This window comes from Phascolarctos cinereus, unplaced genomic scaffold (assembly GCF_003287225.1).
Source record: "Phascolarctos cinereus isolate Bilbo 61053 unplaced genomic scaffold, phaCin_HiC Scaffold_1;HRSCAF=81, whole genome shotgun sequence".
Lineage (NCBI taxonomy): Eukaryota > Metazoa > Chordata > Mammalia > Diprotodontia > Phascolarctidae > Phascolarctos > Phascolarctos cinereus.
In genome coordinates, this window is record NW_027555514.1 from 247,255,322 (window position 1) to 247,278,721 (window position 23,400).

General features: G+C 37.5%; 1 long non-coding RNA gene and 1 pseudogene across 3 annotated transcripts in view; both read right to left on the reverse strand.

Annotated features, from left to right (window-relative positions):
- Positions 1-509: 509 nt before the first annotated feature.
- Positions 510-23,400, reverse strand: part of LOC110213194 (uncharacterized) — a 48,210-nt gene continuing 25,319 nt past the window's right edge. The window contains exons 2-5 of one of the 3 annotated variants that reach the window (XR_013482815.1): positions 15,450-15,594; positions 11,636-11,787; positions 4,164-4,310; positions 510-667 (exon numbers count right to left, since the gene is read on the reverse strand). This is a non-coding gene — a long non-coding RNA (uncharacterized LOC110213194). Of the gene's footprint in view, positions 668-693; positions 3,281-3,934; positions 4,311-11,635; positions 11,788-15,449; positions 15,595-23,400 lie in introns of those variants that run through there. The other 2 variants (XR_002325923.2, XR_013482809.1) reach the window with 2 other exon arrangements.
- On the reverse strand, positions 16,944-17,854 carry LOC110213193 (myosin light polypeptide 6 pseudogene; annotated as a pseudogene).

The following is a 23,400-nucleotide window of genomic DNA, read 5'->3' on the forward strand; positions in this document are numbered from 1 at the left end:
GGTCCTATGGTCTTGTTTTTAAACTAAAAATGTTTAAAACAAGGTTTTATTGACATCTTTTGTTTTTTAATCACCAAAATTTCTCCAGTATTCTCTTTCTTCCCCTCACCCTGAAAGCTATCCCATACAACAAATAATATTTGGAAAAAAAGAGAAAAAAAATCAGCAAAATTGATCAATACATGAAAAAAGTCTGTACCACAACCATAACCCACCTTTCTAGAGAGTTGGGTTGGGGATGTCTTCTCATATTTCTTCTTTGGGGTCACGCTCATTCTTTGAAATTTTGCAACATTCACTTTTGATTATTTTCTAGTTGTTCTTTCTAATTACATTGTTGTAGTTATTGTGGATATTGTTTTCTTGGGTCTGTTTACTTCATGCTGCTTCCGATTGTGTATATTTTTTCCATACTTTTTTGTATTCATCACATTCATCATTCCTTACAGCACCATAATATTCTGTTACATTCATGTACCACAATTTGATTAGCCATCCCCCAATGAATGGGCATTTAATAAGTATTTTTATTTTAGTCATCAAATTAGGATTTTTGGTACATGTGTACAAGAAACCAAAACTTATCTCCCTCTTTTGCCAAGTAAGGTTCCCTCTGGTTACATAGATCCTTGTTTAGCTCCAGACACACAGTCTTCAAGATCGCCACCTGCAGGAGTTAAACATTACCTGGTGGTTGCAAAAAGTCATTATACCGAAGAAAGACACACCTGCTTAACAAATCCAAGGAGCCCATTCTTTACTTAGCAGGACCAAAGGCACAAAGTTATAAATAGAACAGTGGCAGATTCACAACCTGAAGATGCCTGCCTCCCATTCCTTTTTGGTTGACAAATAGATGATCAGTCAAAACTTGGGGCCTCTAAGCAAAGCTCGTTGATAATGATAGAAACTTTTTTGGGGGGGAATGGAGCCTCTATTCCAGATGTTCTTAACCAGAGGTCCATAGATCAATTTCTGGGATTCCATGAATTTGAGAACACCTGCTTTAGTCAGTTCTATGTCCTGTTTCTTGCTACCAATAGGATCTCAGTGGGTTGTCCTACACTTCCCTATAGTTAAGAATCCATTCAGAGAAACTCATTTATTCTCTGGATTTCTTCTTCTCCTCAACAACTTCCTTCCTACAATGGAGAAAGCTCAGCCCTGAGACAGCCCCTCCCCTCTCCTGATCTGATCCTTTGGGAAGGACCCCAGCCAAGCTTTACCTCATCACGCTCACAACTCATGTCACCCTCTGAGCTTCTCTTGGATAGCCACTTTCCTGTGCTTTCTCCCTTCCCCAAACTGATTCCCAGCTTCTCTTTGTGTGTGATCTTCTCCTGTTAGACATAAACTCCTTGAGGGTAGTGAAAGAAGGAAGGAAGGAAGGAAGGAAAGGAGGAAGGAACAGAAGAAGGAAACAAGCATGTATTAAGTACTTACTATGTGCCAGGCACCATGCTAAGTGCTTTACAAATATTGTCTCATTTGATCCTCATAATAACCTTGGGAGGTAGGTGCTATTATCATCCCCATTTGATGGTTGAGGAAACTGTTATAAACTTTAAGGTTAACTTACCCAGGGCTACATATCTAGTAAGGGTCTGATGTCTGATTTGAACTTGGGTCTTCCTGACTCCAGGCCCAGTGTTAGCTGCCTAGGGTAGGGACTGTTTGTTTTTTGTATTTGTATTCTTAGGGTACTTAGCCCAGCACCTGCCACATAATAAGGGTTTAATAAATGCTTTCTCCTGCTGTCTGTCTGTCTCTCTCATCTTTTTCCTCCTGTCTCACTTCCTCCATTTATCTCTCTGTCTATCTTAGGGATTCTTAACCTGGAGTCTGTGGCCCCCTAAGGATTCCTTGGATGGATTTCAGGGTATCCATGACCTTGGATTGAAAAAAAGAATCACATCTTTGTTTTCATCAACCTTTGGTTTTCTTTGTAAAGTCATGAATTTTATTTAATGATTAAAATGCCATGTGCTTCACCAGATACCCGAAAGGTCCATGACACAAAAATAATTGAGATCCCCTTATCTCTCTAGAGGAGACGTATATCATGATGGGGAGAGACTTGCACAAAGAAAGGACATTCTGTTAGGAAAAGGAGGGAAAGCAGGTGTCTGAGGCTGGTGCAGATAAGTGCTCTGCTTGTTATTGGGGTTAATCTTATGTATAGGCGAATAAGCAATGAAATATCTGATAATTATGTGTGCATGCACGTGCATATGTGTGTGCATGTGTGTAAGAGGACTAAAGGGGGAGTGTCGGAGAAACTCCTGCACCAAAGTTCCTTGACCCCATTCTACTTGAAAATGTTCCCTTACTTTTGTTTTCTTGACTTGGAACAGATTCCATCCTTCCAGATCACAAAGCAAGAATCATCCAAAAGAGGATTTGAATCCAGGTCCTCTGACTCTGCAGGATCATAGATGGAGAAATGGCACGAGCTTTAGAAGACCCTAAATTCAACTCCTCATTTTTCAGATGAAAAAAAGGAGGCCCAGTGAAGTTAAATGAATTACCCCAGGTCACATGGCTATTAACATCTGAGGAAAAAAATCTGAACCCATTTCTTTCTTACAGGAGTTTCAGTGTTCTTTCCATAGCCATGCCATGAGTCTCTTTTCCTTCAAATATGGTATCTTTTGCCTGCTCTATGCATTGAGCCAGTGACCAAAGGTAAACTGTACCCTATAAATCTTTCCTGCATATCTTTTGTGTTTATCCTTGTATGCCAAACTTCTTTCAAGAATCATATCTCTCTCCTATGTGATATTTATTTTTAATATGCTATTTTCCCTATGTAGCTGGGGCAGAATAATGTGTTCCCTGTTGTACAGAATGTGGAGTAATTCCTTGTCCAATAAAAGTTAAAAAATTCATCTGTTCTAAAGTAATTCCCGAAACATTCTGCCAAAGGAAGCCACAGAGAAGCATTTTAGCAATAACCTGGGAGATCAAGGGCCATGTTCTGAATTAACTGACCATGCATTTTTCTCCCATTTCAGCAGAAAGAGTTTTTACCTTTTCACCTACATTTTGGGAATGGATAAAAAGGAGACAAAAACATGTATCCAAGGTTCTTAATATGTATAAAACAGGCAGAAAAGGGAACTCATTATGATTTATGGTATAAATGGGTAAATATGGTATATATGTGTGCAGTATAGATAATGAAGAAAAAAAGAGTATTGGCTGAATTCTTCATTCACAGGTTTTTTAAAAATTGTATTCTGTTGAGACTTCAAGGGACTTCTTCACTGGTGACTTCTATCTGATAATAACAATAATTTATATTAATATTATATTAACTAAATATCACATATATAATATTAGCTATGTTATATTAATAATATAATGTTAATATTATATACCTATATGAATATATAGTATTCCAGAAATATTACTATAATCTCTTATTAATAACAATGAATATAATTATTATTATTAAAATAAAATTATATTCTGATTTCCATATGAGAACTATTAAAATTTATGCTTCTTCTTTTCTTTCTTTCTTTCTTTCATTGTCTTTCTTTTTTTCCCTTTTTTTAAACAATCTCAAAACAAAGAAGTAATTAAGCAAAAACCCTCAACACATTGGCCAGGTCTGATGACGTATGCCTCATTCTACATCTGTGGTGCACCACCACTCTGCTAAGAGGAGAGAGCTATGTTTTACTCCTGTTTTCTGTAGAATGATCCCAATATAAATATGTTTTGCATTCTGGTGACAGAGAAAAGCAAACAAAAGCAAACAAAACAAAAATCATGAGGTTACTTCATTTTTGAAAAGTGAATGACAGCAAAATGTATGCATTAGTTGGAAGAAAAAAAACCAGTCCATTTCCTTACTATTTTTATCTCTGTTTTGGAAGTAGCCAAGATAAGCGTTATTACCACCATTTTTCAAATGAAAAAACTGAGTTTCAGATAGATTAAGTGACTTGTTGATGGTCATGTAGTTTGAGGCAGAACTCAGCTCTCCTCATTCCATATTCAATGCTCTTTCTCATATACCAAATTATTTCATATATTCCAATTCTTCAGGGATCTTTGATTTTGTTGTTGTGGCTATTCCCTTCAGTAATGTAGATTGCACACCCTCTGTGACTTGGTAGATGGTCTTTAAAATGAAAGTGGTTGGACTTACTGACCTTGAAGTTCTCTTCCATCTCTAAATCTATGATTCCGTCATGTTCAGTTACAGTGGCCACTGGGGAAAAGTTATACAATCCATCACCCATAGTTGAAGCCATTCCCATTTGTTAGGGTCTGCCAGAATTTGTACTCTGCTGGGTCACCTACATGTCACAATAAAGCAATGGAACATGACATGAGTAGAACGTCTTCTCTTTTGCTGTCAAAATATTCTCATGCATGAGGCATGGGAGATCAGCATCTTTTTTTTTTTAAAGCTACATAGAGCTTACAAACCTTGCCCTGAGTATCGACACTTTAAATATAAATTCATCTAAGAGACTGATTTCCACCATAGCAGGAGAGGCACTAGGCAATTTGGGGTCTGTCCCAGAAAAGGCATGGTGGAGAGTAGAGGAGTTTTTTACTTCCCAGTTTTGCCTAAGGCTGGTTCTTTGTGAGACCATCATTAGCTACGAAAAAAAACCCCAACAAAAAACCATAACAAAACCTTTTAGAGATGATGAGATAGCTCAGAGGCTAAATCAATTCCTTCCTTCAGCCTTTATTAAGAAAGCAGTTAGAGAGATTCCCTCTCCCAAAATGGTTTTGGAAATTTTAAGGTCAAATGGATTAGAACAAATAGGGATGAAGGCACAGCGTGTTCTAGACCTAATTGACAGGCTTGATGTAAATAAACCACTGATCCTAGGTGGCATTTTTCCAAGAGTTCTGAAGGACCATAAGGTGAAATTATGGAACTCTTAGCCAAATGTAAAATAGTCAGGAGGATACTAGAATGTGCCAAGTAATTGAGGGCAGGTAACAGGGTCCATCCCCTGCCGTACAGATCATGTCTTTGTCATCATTTTGCTTGTCACTTCTATTTCTGGCTTTTTATCTCCTTTATTACTTTACACCAGAAGAACTCAAATGGTTCCAGAGAATTAGCAGAAGCTGACTCATGTAGAATTGTAGGTACATTCAAGGCTTAAAAAAATACATATGCTTGAAAGGCAACTAGCATAGTGCTAGACTTGGAATCAAGTCCAGATCTTGCTCTGACACTAATTGTAGGCAGTGGCATAGTGAGTACAGTGCTGGAGCTGGATGTCAAGAAGTCCTGAGTTCAAATCCATCCTCAGACACTTCCTAGCTATGTGACCCTGGGCAAGTCATTTAACTTTTGTTTCATTCTCCTCATCTGTAAAATGGGGATAATAATAGCACCTGCCTCCCAGAGCTATTGTGAGGATGAAATATTTGTAAAGTGTTTTGCAAACCTTAAAGTTATGTAGAATGTTATTGTTATTGTTATTATTAAGATTCTTAATTGTATGAATATCCCCATATCACTTATCCTCTTCCAGACTCATGTAAACTCTCTGAGACATACTTACCATGACAGAGATCACAGAAGTCACAACATTTCAGTATTATTCAGAAAAAGATCTTGGTGGATACATGGCACAACCCATATTTCCGTGAGAATCATTGCTACGACACACTAGTCAAGTACTGATCCATCCTTTGCGTTACAAAGCGTTTCTTGACCTTTTTTTGTGTCATGGTCCCCTTTGGAAGTCTGGTGAAGCCTATGGACTCCTTTTTAGAAATATGTTTTAAGTCCATAAGAGAAAATACTTAGAATTTCAAAGGAAGTCAATCACATTGAAATAGTTATCAAAATACTTTTTAAATGTTTAAAGACTTCAGTTTGGTTCTGTTCTTTCCAGTCCAAAGATCACTGGAGAAAGGAAACCAAATGAAAACAACAGTTAAGTAGTTCTGCCTTCTCTCTGTTGTCAGTTATCATCATCCCGTCTACTCCAACGAGCAGTCCTGCATATCCCTTCTTTGACTCTCTTGCTCTCCGTTTCCTCAAATTCTCATCTGTTGTCTTTATTTTTTTCCTTTACAGGTGACCTGCAGCATATGCTGATTAAAAAAAATCATTTCTGTTTCTTCCTCCCTTAACTGTCACTTAAGTAACCTCTGCCATGCTTGTCCCTTCTGGTTGCAGGGTTTTCCCAGCTGAATTTACCTTATTAATATGCAATTCTATGCTAGCCCCATGTTATAATTCTCCTTTTTCTTTTGAATAATTTATGAATAACTTATCCATATTCCAGTCTAGACTTTATATAGACACTTTAAGGTTTGCAAAAGGCTTTCGATGTGTTGTTTTATGTGATCCTCACAATAGCTAAGTGAAGTAGGTGCTATTATTTTCTCTGTTTTACAGATGAGGAAATTAAGGCTGAGGGAGGCTTAGTGACTTTCATAAGTCACATATCTAAGTGAGTGTCTGAGGCAGGATTTGAACTCAGCTCTTTCTGTCTTTGAGTCCAGCACTTAATGGATGACACCACCTTGCTGCCCAGTCACTCTTTTCCTGCCAAGTTTTTATATCCCTCACTCCCAATCCAGCATCCTTTCCACTCTTTTATGATGCCTCTACTAGAATTCTGGTGCTGTTGTATGTTTAACCTTGTCTCACAATATTTACTTCTATGTCCTTTACACCGAAGTCAAGATGGACAGGTTGTGGTTGACCAATATCGTGCCCTTCACTTAAACTGCTTCCATGCTTTTACTTTTTCTGTTCTCTCTGCCTAAAATGTCTTCTTGGTCCTGACCTCTGCCTGCTGAATTCCTATCCATAATAATAAAACATAATATGGATCTCAAATGGCAAAATATAGCCCTGACCTGTGTTGTGAAGTTGGAAGATGGAAGAGTGTGACATAGATTTAAGGAAAGAAAGAGCATAGGACACTTCGAGCTAAGTCGGAACCACGAGGATCTTTCCATAGTGGAAGAAGCTTTGAAGAGGAAGCAACAGCTTGTGCCCCAAAGGATGATGAAGTGAGTCTAGAATTGCTGCCACATGAAGGATTACCCAAGATGGGTCAGAGGAAGAAGAGATGACTGTTGGTGATTAGTGTCCCTCATGTGACAATTGAAAAGGTTTGAGAGAGAGTTTCTGAGTAAATGAATCATTAATAAGGTCAGCATATTATTAATAAAAGGATCATTAATAAAATATTCATAAAAATCATTTGGCCATCTCTCTTAGAGTAAAGACAGTCATGGGGCAAGCTCAGGGCTTATATGTTCTTTTGGAAGAGACTGGCAATCACCTCTGATTGGTTAACACAGTGGAAAGTGGGCTATATGAAAATGTGGGGCTCAGAATGATCATGTTACCTTTGGAGAGAGAAACTATTTTATACCCAGACCACCCCCAGCCTCGGGCAATCCATTCAAAGAATTTGCGCCCCAGCTAAACCTTAGCAGAACCCAATGGCTTCTCCACCAGAGTAGGGTCTTGAACAAGAAAGTCCAGTCTCATTACCAGCAGTGTCCTTCAAGAGACTGAACTTATTAAAATGAAGACTTTAGAAGAAGGGGAGAACTCTAGATCTCCTCAAATTATTGGTTATTAATAATTATTTCTCTTACTCTTGAAGAGCTAATGATCAGTCTGACTAAAAATAGCCAGGTATGCTGTCTTCCTTATACATACACCTAGGATGTAAGTCTCAAAGCTTGTCACATCTGATGAAAACTACCCATTTCTGGTGACCTGCATGAGGACGAAGGGTGCTGCCAAAAGAAAACTGGAAAGCACTGCTAAAGATTATGAAGGCCTGAGCAAGACATGAAGACCTTAGGGGCACCAGGTGATGTTTTAATGTGATTTTGTGGCGCCATGAAGACAAATATCACCTCTTTCATGAAGTCTTCTTTGCTCCTTCCAGTTGGTAATGATCTTTCCTCCTAGGACTTCACAAAGCACTGTGTTTGAACTTCTCTTATGCTTTTATCATATATTAATTCACATTCTATTTATTTATCTGAGTATATGTTATATTATTTCACTACATTGTAAACTCCAGGAAAGTAGAAATTGTTTTTTAAAACTTCTGTGTTGCCTCCAGTGGCTAGACTCCAATATGGTCTGTCCAAGGCAGAGTATAGTTGGGCTATAACCTCTCTATTCCCAGCCACTGTCTTTCTTTCATGCTGCCTAAGATTGTGTTGACATTTTTTTTGTAGCCATAACACACTGTTGACTATTTGATGGGCTTGCAGTCCACTGAGACCTCCAGATCCTTTTTAGAAAAATGCTGCCTGATCATATAATAGCATAGCTGATTTTTTAAAAAATCCAAATGTAAGACTACATTTATCTCTCTTGAACTTCATCCCATTAAAGGAAATTTAGATCTTTTTGGATCCTCTGGATGACAGGAGGAATCAGGGGGAAAAAATTGAGGGAAAATCTCTAAAAAACCAGATATGTGGGAAAAGATTTAAAAAAAAAACTTTTCAGATATTTTCAATATCAACTGAATCACACAGTGAAAGTGTTCCTTATAAAACTGGTTTGGGAATGGGACTGATATCTTCCCTAACAGTAAACCAAGTCATTTAAAAATTTCATTATCTTTGCTTTCTCATTTTCAGTGCACATGCTATAACTATAAAATCACTGTGGGATCCCTGAAATAATGTGTGGAACAGTGAGGGTCTTCTGTTCTGCAAGTATGACCTAGTCTTGGCTGGCTCTCAGGGATCCGGCTTCCTCATTGTCCTTTGATTCTGATTTTGTTGGCAAGAGCAGGAGAAGGAAACTTAAGTGCTTAAAGGGAAATTGCATGACCTTCCCAGGTGCTGCTCTCAGAAACCAGTAGATTGTTTCTTTTTATAGGCAGGAAGTTAAATGGAGATTTTTCTCACACATGCATATAAATCAATGTAGGCCTGTCAGCCAGGAAGCAAGATGCTCCTTAGCAGCTGCTGCTGCCTCTTTGGCAACTCTCCTTATGCAGAATCACACTTTGAATGCTAAGCTTAATTGTGATATTCAGACTAAAGCAATGGCTATGTGGGGTATCCCAAACGTCTTAGGGTAGTATTGATCTACTAAAACTAGGGCAGCTAGGTGGCGCTGTAGTGCATAGAGTTCCAGGCCTGGAGGCAGGAAGACTCATCTTCAGGGGTTCAAATCTGGCCTCAGACACTTATTAACTGACGCTGGGCAAGTCACTTATATCTGTTTGCCTCACTTTCCTTGTCTGTAAAATGGACTGCAGAAGGAAATGGAAAACTGCGTTCCTGTATCTCTGCCAAGAAAATCCCAGATGGAGTCACAAAGACTGGGACATGACTGAACTGTAATGACAACCACAACAAAACTTAAAAGTGCCCGAAGACTTTTAGGGACACCCTAATTCTAAGTTAAGATGACTACTAAACAGAAGAAGGTCAATAGTGATTATCGTTACTATTATTATTATTGGAATGGTGACTGTAACATTGGTTTCACCTAGTTCATCTCTGGTTGAGGTTTGGGTCTTTTTTTTGTTTTGGTCTAGACCTTTGTTGTTGTTGTTGAGTTGTTCCAGTCATGTCCTACTCTTCGTGACTCCATTTGGAGTTTTCTTGGCAGAGATATTGGAAGAGTTTGCCATTTCCTTCTACAGCTCATTTTACAGATGCAGAAACTGAGGCAAACAGGATTAAGTGACTTGTCCAGGATCAGGCCACTTTTGAACTCAGGTCTTTCTGATTTCAGGTCCATTGCTCTATCCACAGCACCACCTTTTGCTAATGTAGGTATTTCCTTGTGTGCAAATTCCTAGATCATGACATCCTTGTCCTAATCTCTGCTGAATGCTAGTCCCAATTTACCAGTTTCCATTTGGTATTCCAATTCCAATTTGGATGTCCTATGTGCATTTCAAATTCAACAAGTCCAAAACAAAACTCATTCTCATTCACCCCAAAGCTTTTTCCTTTCTGGACTTCCCTATTATTATTGAGGGCATTGCTGTCCTTCCGGTCACCCAGGCTTGCAACCTCTCATCATTGCCTCAATTCACCAATTGTGTCAACTGCTAATCTTCTGCCAGATTTTGTCATTTTTGCCTTCACAACATCTCTAGCATCCATCCTGTCCTCTCTATTCACATAACCACTGCCCTAATTGAGACCCACAGCACTTTCTGCCTGGACTATTTCAATAGCCTTCTACCCAGTCTTCCTGGAAAATAAGAGAGTTTGACTTGAAGGCTTCCAAGGTCCCTTCCTCTACAGTTCCTGAGCTCTAAATGTATTTCTCAAGTTTCTCCTCTCTCCAATTCATTCTCTATGCAACTACTAAAGAGATTCTCCTGAAGAGAAGGTCTGACCATGTTATAACCCGCCTCAATAACATCACGGCTCCCTGGGATCAAATATAAATCCCACTGTCATTTTAAGTTCTTCTCACCACTTGGCCTCAGCCCAACTTTCCAGTCTTATCACATATTACCCTCCTTCACATAATTCATAGTCTAGCCAAACTGTCATTCTTGCAATTCCTTATAAACACCATGCCATCTCCCTTCAATAACTTCTGTACTGGCTATCCTCCATGCCTGGATTGGACTCCCTCCCCCCTAGTATTCCTAGCTCCAAGCACCACCTTCTACAGGAAGTCTTTCCTGATTCACCCTAAGTACAAGTGCCTCTCCTCTCAAAATTACCTTGTATCTCTTGGTATTAATGTCTAGATAAGCATCTATATGTTCTCTATCCCAACAGAATGCATGATCCTTTAAAGGAGGGATTATTTCACTTTTGTCTTTGAATTCTCAGTGTTTGGCCCCAGAAGCTTAATATGTGTTTGTTGACTGACTGACTCAGATCTAATTGTGTGATTTGCCCTAGTGACATCTTTTCCCAGTGTGTGTTTCTTGGCTTGTCATAGCATGGAAATCTGTATTCCTATATGTGAGGGTAGTCTTTCTTTTCTTTTTTAAAATCTTGTTTAGGTGCTGACTTAATTTTTTAAGAGTTAATGTATCCTTCATCTTGTTATCACTCACATATATTCCATGTCCACACTTCACAACTCTGAAGTTCCTTTAGCTGACTATAACCTCCTGTCTTCCAGCTCTACCTGTGCCTTGTCCCACCTCATTTTATTTTTTCTCCTCATCGCAATCTAGAGTCAGTTTGCACCCCTCCCCCCCTTCTGGCCATCTCTGCTGCTCTGACCTCATTTTTCTCCTTTTCACATCTCTACCTTTTAGTTAAGCAGTTCCACCTGGTACTCTCATCAACCTTTAAATCTCTTGCCCCTATGGCCTATTGCCACTTACCCTCTTCCAGACCCACAGCTCTTGATTATTCCCATCATCCCACTCATATGCTGCTTGAACACTGCTGGAGGAAATCACACAACCCTAGTGACTGTGTTTACAACAGATTTTGTGTTACTCTATGTCCTTTACTGAAGTAGAGCAATATTTTTACTCCTCCCTGATCCCTCTTCTACTTGTCATAGCAGCTATCCAGGGCTTCCTTTCCCTTCTCAAGTTTCCTACATTAACATCTCTTGCCTCCCTCTCAGCAGAAAACCTTGCCCAATACTTCACTAAAAAAATGAAGTCATTTGTTATGAGCTTTCTATCTTCTCTGATTCCACTTTACTTACATTAACATTGTCTTCCATTTTTTTTTTCTGTTTTGCTCCTCTGTTGGAGCATGAAGTGGTCCTTTTTGTTGCCAACACCAGTACTACCTAATTTTCAGTTTCTCTCTGTCCCCTGGCTCCTTTCCTATGGTTTTGAAACAGGCCCAGGTCTCCTGCATTAAAAAAAAAGAAAAGACAAAACAAATTAAAAAAAAAACCTTTTGCTTTACCCTCCTATACTTTTAAGCACTTGGCACTAGGCCTGGCACATAGTAGGCACTTAATAAATGCTCGATGATTTGTTGACTTTAGTCTTATCTTTCAGTCTTCACCCTTTCACAGCCAAACTCCTAGAAAAATCCATCCATACATACTTTTTTGCCTCTATTTCCTCACTTCTCATTCATTTCTCACATCCTTGTGATCTGGCTTCTCTCTGTACCACTTGATGGAAACTTTTCTCTCTGAGGTCACCAGGGATCTCTTTATAATGAAGTCCAATGACCTTTTTTCAGTCTTCCCCCAATTTGATCTCTATGCAGTGTTTGACACTATTGCCAACAGGTTTCTTCTGGATATTTCCCCTCCTTGAGTCTTTGTGATATTATTTTTCTCTTTCTACCCATCATTCTCCTTTGTCAGATCAACAACCATATCCCGTTCCGTAGGTATGATTGTTATCACAGGGCTCCGTCTTATGCCGCTTTTTCTCTCTATGCACTCTCTAATCTTATCAGGTCTCATGGGTACAACTATCATATTTATGCTGATGACTCCAAATCCATAGATCCAACTCTCATCTCTTTTCTAAGCCTGAGTTCTACATCTCCAAATGCCTGCTTGACCACCTGGATATATCCCTTGGGCATATCAAACTCAAGAAATCCAATATAGAATTCATTATTTTTTCTATCTATACCCATCCCTATTCACAATTCTCTTTTTTTCTTTCTGTTGAGGGCACCACTAAATTTCCTGTTACTCAGCTTCACAACCCAGAAGTCATCCTTGGCTCTTCATTCTCATTTAACCCCCCCTCCTTTACATGTAGTATGTTGTAAAATCATATTGGTTTCACGTCCTCAACATCTGTCTATCCCTTTCTCTAGACTATACAAATCACAAGTACCTTAGTCTAGGCTTGCATCTCTTATCAGAAATGTTGCAATAGCCTTTTAGCTAATATCCTTGCATCCAGCCTGTCTCTCTTCCAGCTCATCTTCCACACAAATTCAAATTTGTATTCCTAAAGTGTAACTCAGACCTTATCACCATTCTGCTCAACAAACTTCAGTCTTCTGTTGCCTTTAGGATGGAACAGAATGTCTATTATTTTTCATTCAAAACACTTCACAATCTTGTTGCAGCCTATCTTTTTTAAAAAAATTAAATTGTATTTTTTTCAATTAAGATCTATTTTGTCTCTCTCTTAACCCTCATCCCATTAAAAAAAGAAAGAAAAATAGAACCTTAGTAACAAATATTCATAGTCAAGCTCAACAGATATCAGCATTGGCCATGTCCGAAAAACGGATCTTATCTACCACCCAAATCCTTCACCTCTCTGTCAAGAGGAAAATTTTGTCTTCTGGAGTGGAAGCTGGTCATTATGTCAATCAGAGTTCCTAAATTTTTCAAAGTTATTTTTACAGTGCTGTTATTGTATTTTTTCCCCCATAGTTTTCCTCTCTTCAGTTTTCATCAGTTCATGTGAGTTTTCTCAGGTTTTACCATTTTCCAATTTCGTTTATGATGGCACAATGCTATTATATTACATTCATATACTATAAGTTGTCTAACCATCTCCCAATTGATGAGCACTTTCTTTGTTTTCAGTTCTTTGCTGCTACAAAAAGAGCTTCTAGAAATATTTTTGTATAAATGAGTCCTTTTTCTCTCTTTGTAAAAACTTTCTTTGGGGTATAGGCCTAGTAGTGTTATTACTAGGTAAAATAATAAGTACAGTCTGGACAGAGTTCCAAATTGTTTTCCAGAATAGACTAATCTACCCTTTAAGACAATTTACATCTCACTTCCCCTCAGGCACATTATACTCCATCAAAATAGACTTACTCAATATTATTTATACGTAACCTTTCATTTCCCAGCTCTATTTTGCACTTTGTTCCAGGTGCTTGGAATGCCTTCTCCTTGCCTTTCTTTATGTCTCGGAATCCATAGCTTTCTTCAATATTCCACTCAGATGCTCTCTTCGTTAAGAGACCTTTCCTGATCCCTATGTAGTTTAGTGCCTTCCACTGCAATCACTATGTGCTTATTATTATTATTTTTATTATTATTTTTGGTTAGGCAGTGGGGTTAAGTGACTTGACCAGGGTCTCACAGCTACTAAGTGTCAAGTGTTTGGTCTGAGGCCAGATTTGAACTTATGTCCCCCTGAATGCAGGGCCAATGCTCTATCTACTGCACCACCTAGCTGCCCCTTCTGTGTGCTTATTTTGTATTTATCCTATATTTACTCTTCTGTGAACATGTTACATCCTCCAGTGGAATGTAAACTTCTCAAAGGTCAGGATTGTCTCAATTTTGTATCTGCCTGATGCCTAACACAGTGCCTGGCACGAAGTATGTGCTTCATACATGTTGTCAATTGATCAATCTCCCCTGGTTTAGTTTGGCAAGAGAATCATCAGCAGGGTTGCTTGAACTCTAGTTTTTAAAAGATACTGCACTAAATGTGCTTTCAACTTGGAACTGCTTTTAGGGGCCCACCTTTGAGGGAAACTCAGGCTATAGCTATAAAAACATTATTATTGCCTCCTATCCTCACAGCCATATCAGAACAACAGGTCCCCAATTTGACCTGACCTCAGAACTTATACAGCAAGGAATAGGACTTGGTTGTCAGGATGCTCTGGGTTTTTTTTCCCCACTCCTCTTTGGCAGTTTTTTATTTGAAATTGATGGTAAGCAGGTAAAGAGAATGATATATGTGTGAGATGACTTAATTTTAGAGAATAGTCCTAAATCAACCAGACACACCTATATTCACAATTAAGCAAAAGAATGCTGCTCAAATGAAAATAAATCCCTGTCAATGGTGGGAAAGTCAGTGTGGTATTGAATTATATAGCTCTGCTGCCTTCTTAGGCCTCAGTTTCTTCACCCATAAAATTAGGATTTTGGACTAGATAATTCCTAAGGCTCCTTCCAGCTCAATATCCTGTGATTAGTGCTAGTAGGACAGATTCCTGATGTCTTCTCCTTAACAAGGTGGTAATCATATTAAGGACTTGTAACATAATGAAGCCATGGGAGTAATTCAGGAGAGGTAGACACCCATGGAGATATCAAAAGAACATACAGCTACTTGTTTGGACAAACTTGTGGAAGACTCTCTTGTTGAAAACAAAAAAGGCCCAGGGGAAATAGTGTGGGACCTTGTGGGACACTCGGGCCCTTGGTAATTTGCTTGTAGAAAATGTAACTTTCTTTGGGTCTTCCTTCCTCTTAAATGATAAAGCTTCTTTTTGCCATATTATAGCCCAATGAAATTATTGCCAGGCTACTAAGCTGCCCAGGGGAGAGATTTCTCAAAGTTTCTGAGGGAAGATTTGAATCAACTAGAAGGACTCCAGATTCCCTCCAAAGTAACCCAGATCCTTCATGTCATGTGGATCACTGTCATAAGGTTTAGATCAGGTGTCCTTAATCTTGTTTTGTGTCATAGACCTGTTTGGCAGGTCGTTGAAATTGATAGACTCCTTCTAAGGATAATTTTTTTAAAGGCATAAAAATAAATATTTACAATTACAAAGGAAACCAATGATATTGAAATGCAGTTGTCAAAATAGAAAAAAAAAAAGGCCCGTACCTGTAACAGCTGCTTCAGGGGAGGTTAGGACTGATGGATGGCCCAAACTCAAGAGTTCTCAGCTCCAGAAGGCTAAAGGAGTCAGGCATCTACATTGTCTGGCAATGCTCTTGTGAATGCTACAAATGTGGGGGCAGGTACCAAGCTGCTTAAGAAGATAGGAATTGGTTCAGGTTGGAAATGGAGCCCATAAAGGTTCCTGTAGAGATCAGCAGTGGGATAGGACCACTGTACTTCCAGCCTGACTGAAATTAGGGAGACCCAATCTCCAAGAAAACCAAATCAAATGACAAAACAAACAAAAATAAGTTTGTGAATTCCAGTGTGAGAACCTCTGAAAAAGTTTCGATGATAAATCTTTTATTTTTATTCAATGATAACTCCAACAAACACACAATCAGTTATTTCATGCCCTCGACTTCTAGTGTCTTTGGAATTATGACCCTGCAATTGACATTAACATTCTTATCCGCTAAAAATAATTTAAAAACCCAAACACAGCTATCCTGGTCCTTCCTAAAATGCTAGTCACAAAACCACAGCTGTATTGTCAGTCCCAACGTGGACAACTAGAACTGCAGTGTCATGGAAACAGAAAAGTTCTTGAAATAGAACAGAAACTGGGTCCTGTTTGTGCGTAAACAAGCTGTTAAAGTCAAAGAGTTTTTAAAAATTTTATTCTTTAAATAATAATCTTGATTTTCCATTTAGTAAGGAGGAAATTGGTTGTTGTTGGAGTAAAAAAAAGAAAAGCCCTGGACCTCCTTAATGCAGTGGATGAGAGGAAGATTTTCGTTCTCCCACCTGCTACACCAGAGATGGTATTTGAATTCAGAGTCACCTGTTTACCTCTTCATCCATCTGGACTGTGGGTTGGCTGCAGAAAGCTCTTTCAAAGGGAAAAAGTTAAAAATTACTTGATTATATCACATCCATTTCCCCCCTATAGAGGCAAATTAGCATTTAGAATTAAAGACATTATCCCTTTGAGAGGAGAACCTAAATTAATTGAATAAAAAGCAATAATGAAACAAAATAACTTTACCTATGGGAAGTTTTCTGGAATTTACTGGAAATTTCCCAGCAACACTTAATTCATCATAATTTCCCCCAAAAGGCTTTTTAGCAGAATGAATATGTATGTGTATATATATATATATATGTATGTGTACATATATATTATATATGTTCATATTTTCAACAAAGAACTAACATATAGAACAGTTTCTTTGAGTGAGTTGTGTACAATTGACTTCAATTAAAATTTGTTTATAAATCTAAACTTATTAACCATCAAAAAAATTTAAATATACCAAGATAGAATCATTTTTTCTAATTCTGTTCTCTCAACTCAGTATCATTTTATGTCTTCCCATATCTTTGAATTCTTTGTATCTATCATTTTTGATGCTGTCATTTTCATTCATATACCAGCATTTCTTCAGCCATTCCTCAGTTGCTAAGCACATGTTTTGTTTCCAGTTCTTTGCTCTTACAAGTACATACAGGTCCTTTTTCCTCGGGTTTGTTTGTTTGTTTGTTTGTTTGTTTTTTAGGAGCAGATAGCAAGTTTATTTGGTGAAAGCACAGAGCAAATAGGCCAAAGAGAATATATGGTGGGGGTTGGAAATAGGATGTTGGTAACCCTGAAAATGTAGTTAGTTTGTTGCTTCAGGGGCAAGAGGATGATTTTCACACTGAGAAAGTTAGGGGATTCTTTGTGAAAAGGGGGGTAGTTCTCAGCCTTTTAGCACCATCCAGACTAGCTCTTCGTAGTGGATGCAATCGTTGCTGACCTCATGGTCTGCCACCAACACTTTCATTTCTTCCTCTGTCATCTTCTCACCCAGGGTAATGAGGACATGTCGTATTTCAGCCAGCACGTCTGTGCCGTTTTCTGCCTTACTAAACACGCGAAGCCCTTCTACATCGTTTTCATATTATTGGTCCTTATTCTCTGCAGCATTGGCAGAAAGTGTTCCAAGTATAGCACCTTCAATTCATCTCCTCGCTCTTGGGATTCCCTAAGACCTTGAGCACCTCAGCATTGGTAGGGGTCTGGCCCAGGGCTCGCATTGCATCCTCACACTGGCTGTATGAGATTTTTCCATGCCCTTGTTTGGTCAAACAGCCGGACGAGCTCCTTGAACTCTGCTCTCTGATAACTCTGTGAAGTCACACATCTTGGCCAGGCAGCTTGCTTATACCGCTGCTGCTGTATGGAAGCCTCCTTTTTCAATAACATCTTTACATTATGAGCAGAGGCATCACTGGTTCAGAGGATGTGAACTGCTTTATAACTCTTAATATACACTGTCATTACTTTCCAAAGAAGTTGCAACAATTCACAACATCATTAGAAGTATAAATAGTATGTGTTTCTCCACAGTTTCACCATCATTGTATGTTATAATTTATAAATATTTTTGCCATCTGGATGAATATAAAAAGATAGTTCAAAATTATTTTAATTTGGATTTCTCTGACTCTTGGAGTATTTAAACATTTTTTGGTGCCTAATGATAACTTATATGAATTCTTTCAGTATTACTTGTTCATATCCTTTACCATTTTCTTATTGGAGAATAGATAATTATGTTATAAATTTATATCTTTTCTTATCAATTTCAATCAGAAATATTTAAAGTGAATATTTTCCTCCTGCTATTCTCCCCCAGCCCCCTTTATATTCTGGATGCATTGCTTTCTGTTGTACAGAAATTCTCAATTTTATAAAATTATATCTACCAAAATAGGTTGACTCATAATTTCTTCTATTTGTTGAATAGATAAGAATTTTCCTCTTTTAAACAGTTCCACTGTATGTATCACAGAATATAGAAGTTGGAAATTGGAAGAGGTCTCAGTGTTCCTCTAGTCCAGTTCATATATTTGAAAGGAATACCTACCATAACATTCTATTTTTCTCTAATTTTGTATTATGTTTTCACATTTTAATCCATTTGGAATGAATTATTGCAATAGGCAAGATAATAATATTTTTCGCCTTTGACCATACTACTTTCTGATTTATCCAGTAATTGTTATTGAATGATATTCGCCTTCACCATTGATTTCTTATGTTGGATTTATTAAGTATTAGTCTGTTGTAGGCATTTGGTTTTAATTGTGGATTATTTATACTGTTCAGATCTATATTCCTATTCATAACCCAATATCAGATATTTTTTGGCAATTGCTGCTTTATGATATAAATTTAAACATGGTGATGAACATAGTGATATGAATCCTGGCTCTCCTTTTTTATCATAATTTCTTTGGGTATTCTTGTCTATTTTTTAAATTTAACTAATCACTTTCTCTAATAATATGAAGCAGTTTGGTATTGAATTAAAACAATTATTAAGTCATGGTGCCATCTTTACTGTGTAAAATTGGCCTAGTCAAATGCATTGTATCTCTTTATATATCCAATTCTTTCATTATGTCTATCAGAATTATTATATAGCTGCCATAAGAGGCAGTATGGGATCGTGGTTAGATAACTAGCTTTGGAATCAGGAAGACCTAGGTTCAGTCTCCCCTGATATATATGCTCTGTGTGACCCTTAGGAAGCCACATTAGCATGCTAGCATTCCCAAAGCTCACTAAGGGGCAGGTAGGTGGCACAGTAGATAGTACACTGGTTCTGGAGTCAGGAGGACCTGAGTTCAAATTGGGTCTCAGACACTTATTAGCAGTGTGACTCTGGGTGGGTCACTTAATCCCAACTGGCTACAAAAACTCTCTAAAACTATTTTCTAAATAGCTCTCTCTATGTTTTAGAGAACATGCTTATTTTTAAGAAGTCTCTTCCAAACAAACAAAAAAATAAATGAGTTTATATAGGCTTTATACAAATCTTGTTAGGTTAACTCTCAAGTCATTGACATATTTTGTAAATGGTATTTTTCTGTTTCTTTTGTATTTTGTTAGTGACACGGAAATGTTGATGATTTTTCAGGTTTATTTTATATGCTTGTTATTTCATTAAATCCACTTTTTATATTGGTTAGTTTTTGTTGAATCACTTCGGTTTCTATGTTTAAAAGAACAAAGATAGGGAAAGCTGCTGGACGAGGGTAAATGTACTTTCAGCAGATCTGTGGTGGAGGTGAAGCAATTAGGGTGCATTGAGGTATTAATTCAAAAAGATTCTGAAGGAGAAGATACCAAAAGCATGGAAAAAATCTTGAACCTTATTACTACTAAAAAAAAAAGATGATTGAGGAAACATCAGTGATTAAGCTTTATTTCTAATTTGCCATTTGCATAAAAAAAGTGAGTGAGAATAATATGCACATAATCAAGAGCATCTTTGCCCTTGACAGTTTTAATAGGAAACAGGCAGGCTTTCATAAGCAGTATTTCACAGCAGGCCCTATCTTTTATTCTCTATTGTATTGATTTCTCCTTTTATTTCACAGTTTTCTTCTTTGTACCTGCTTTTGTATATTAATTCAATAATTTTTGAAATTTATTAACTAAAAATTAACTCTGATTTTTTCTCATTAATCTGTATTTAGGGACATAAGCTTATTTTTAATTACTGCTTTGGCTACATCCCATAAATTGTGACATGTTGAATTTATAGTCATTATTCCCAGTATAATCTTAAGTTTCTGTAATTTGTTCTTCAGGCCAGACATTATTTAGCAAGTAATTTTTTGGATTTCCATATAGGCCTACAACTGTTGATACTATTTTTCTTATGATTATTATCTTTTGTTGCATTATCATCTTTTAAAAAATAATTTCTGCCCTTATTTGTAATTTTTACACATTACAGATTGTTATCTTTTTTAAAAAATTCAGGTGTATTTAAAACATTAACTTTTATTTACTTTTTTTTGGCAATTGGGGTTAAGTGACTTGCCCAGAGTCACACAGGTAGTTAAATGTCAAGTGTTTGGTCTGAGGTCAAATTTGAACTCAGGTCCTCCTGATTTCAAGGCCAGTGCTCTATCTACTGCACCACCTAGCTGCCCCCTGAAACATTAACGTTTGATACTGTAATTGTAATATACTTGTTCAGTAACGAAATACTTTACATATTCCTGAAGAAACGAAACTACAATATTGAAATTTTCACTATTATGAAATCTATCCTTCATTCAGCTGTAATTATCTGTCAAATCCCATTTCTTCAGCATTTTATTTTAAATGCATAACTTTTTGTAGCTTATATTTTTATCTGATTTACCATACTTCACTAATGAAGTATTAAAGTCTACAAATATTATTGTTTTTGTACCTAATTCCTTCCGCAACTCAATTAACTTTTCCTTTTTAAGTTTAGTTGCTGTCCAATTAGGACAATAGATTCCTCTTTTTAAAAAATCTTTTTTTATTTTTGGCTTGAACACTAAAACTTAAATACGTAATAAGAAAAGAAAATGAAACATATTATAAACTTAAATATTAAAATTTAAATATAATATAAGAAAAGAAAAAAATGTCATGTGCACAGTAGAATGTAAGAGGATTAAAAATATATAGCAGTAGGATGGCTAGGTGGTGCAGTGGATAGAGCACTGGCCCTGGAGTCAGGAGAACCTTAGTTCAAATCCAGCCTCAGACATATAACACTTACTAGCTGTGTGATTCTGGGCAAGTCACTTAACCCCAATTACCTAATATCTATATCTATATCTATATCTATATATAATATATATATATATTTGCTTCCTTGTAGGTTTTCTTTTGTTCTCCGCTGTATACTTTTTACTTTGTTCTTTTTTCCCTCTTCCTCCACCCTTACCTTCCCCCCAGGCTGCAATTAAGCACATATAAATATTGATACACACACACACACACACACACACACACACACACACACACACATACATGCTTTCCCTAAGAGATTCTATTCCTAATCTTTGTTTTTTTATGTTTGTGCATATCTCTTATTTCCTGTCCCTCCTGACTCTTCTACTTTATTTCTACCTGCTACCTTGCCCTCCTATTATTTAACCTACACTCCTCCAACAATCCCTCCCTTGTCCTCCCATTCTCATAAATCTAAACACCCTTCTATGTCCCCCTTTAACCTATTCCATCATCCTCCCTTCCAAAGATCCCTCCCTTATCTTCTCCCTCTCTCTCTCCTTAGTGTTTTATTTCTCTCTAAATTTAGAAGACTTTTATACTCTTCTAAATGTGTATGTATTGTTCCCTCTTAAGCCCATACCCGATGAAAGTAGGTTTCCAGAACTACCAGCCCTCCTCCCTCTAATTCCTCTATATTGATTCTTTTTCTCACACCTCATTTGTATAAAGTAATCACTCTTTTTAGCTGTTCCTGAAGAGTTTTACTTTTTTGAAGTCATATCATGCTCAGGTCTAACCCAATCTTTCTTACAAACCACCCAATTACTAATAACAGTCTTAGACACACATTTTACATTTTACATACATAAAAAGTAAACAGTCTGTCCTTTTTGAGTGCCTTGTAATCAGTCTTTGGTATGTACATCTTGGCTCTTGTTTGTCAAAACATTTTTTTTAACAAAGTCCTGAAAGTCTAACAATTTGTTAAATGTCCATTTTTTCCCCCATTCAGTATTATGCTTAGCTTTGCTGGATATGAGACTTTTGGCCCGAAGCCCAGTTCTTTTGCTGTTCCATATATAGTGTTACAAGACCTGTAGTCTCTTAGTGTTGACACTGCTGGGTCTTGTGTGATTTTAATTGTGGCACTGCCATATGTAAATTGTTTTTTTTCCCTTGTTGCTTGTAATATTTTATCTTTGAGCTGGGGGTTTTGGAATTTGACTATAACATTTCTGTGGGTTTTTCTCATAGAATCTCTTTCAGGTGGTGATTGGTGAATTTTTTTCTATTTCTATTTTCCTTTCATGTTCTAATGCTTCAGGACAATTTTCTTTAATTATTTCTTGTATTATTGTATCAAGATTCTTTTTTTGATCATAGCTTTCAGGTAGTCCAATTATTCTTATGTTTTCCTTCTTGATCTGTTTTCCACATCAGTTGTTTTCTTATGAGATGTTTTGCATTCTTTTCTATTTTTTCATCCTTTATATTTTGTTTTATTATTTCTTGGTCTCTTATGGCTTCGTTGGCTTCCCCTTGCCCAGTTCTGATTTTCAAGGAGTCAGTTTCTTCCTTAAGATTCTGGATCTTCTTTTCTAATTTATTGACTTTCTTTTCATAATCTCCTTGTTTTTCTTAGATTTTTTTTTAGTTTTTCTTCAATCTCATTTTATTTATAAAGTATTTTTTAAGTTCTTCTATGAATTCTTTTTGGGCAGGTAACCATTTAACATTACTTTTTGGGGCAGAAGAGAATTTCTTTGTATCACTATTCTCCTCTGAAGACAAACCCTGGTCTTCTCTATTCCTGGGTTAGGTTCTTTCTCCTTTGCCTGTGCAGTTTTTTTTTTTGTAGTAGCTTAATTTTTTGTAATCACCTCTAGTCCTGGGGTATGGGGGATGGTGCCTGCGGCCTTAGATCCTCCTTCAGTTCTCCTCAGTGACCTTGATCCCAAACCGAGAACTCCAGCCCACAGCCAGTGGCGTCCCTGCCCTGCTGCTTCTGCACTCACTGGGCTTCTGCTGGTTCCTTTTCCTTTGGCCAGGTCTCTGAAGCACAGCTGGGTCTGGCGTTCCTTGTCAACAGAGGTTCTCTTGATCTTTCTAGGCTCAGATGCCCAACTCCCCTTGCTGTCTCGGAGTAGGGGTGGGGGGGGGACGGTGAGGGGGGCAAAAGTTCAAGTGGCTGAGGTCGAGTCAGGGGCTTGCTGGTTAAGTGTTCCTTAGCCTAGAGGTGTTTACTCTTTACAGAGACCAAACCTTATCCCAGGATTTTTCCTCAGATCTTCTCCAATTGTCCTAGGAGGACCCCTGTTCTGCCCCTTCTCTTATTTATTTTTAGCACTCGAAGTTTACCCTGAGGCTCTGTTTTATCTTTTTTGTGGAGGAAAATCTTGG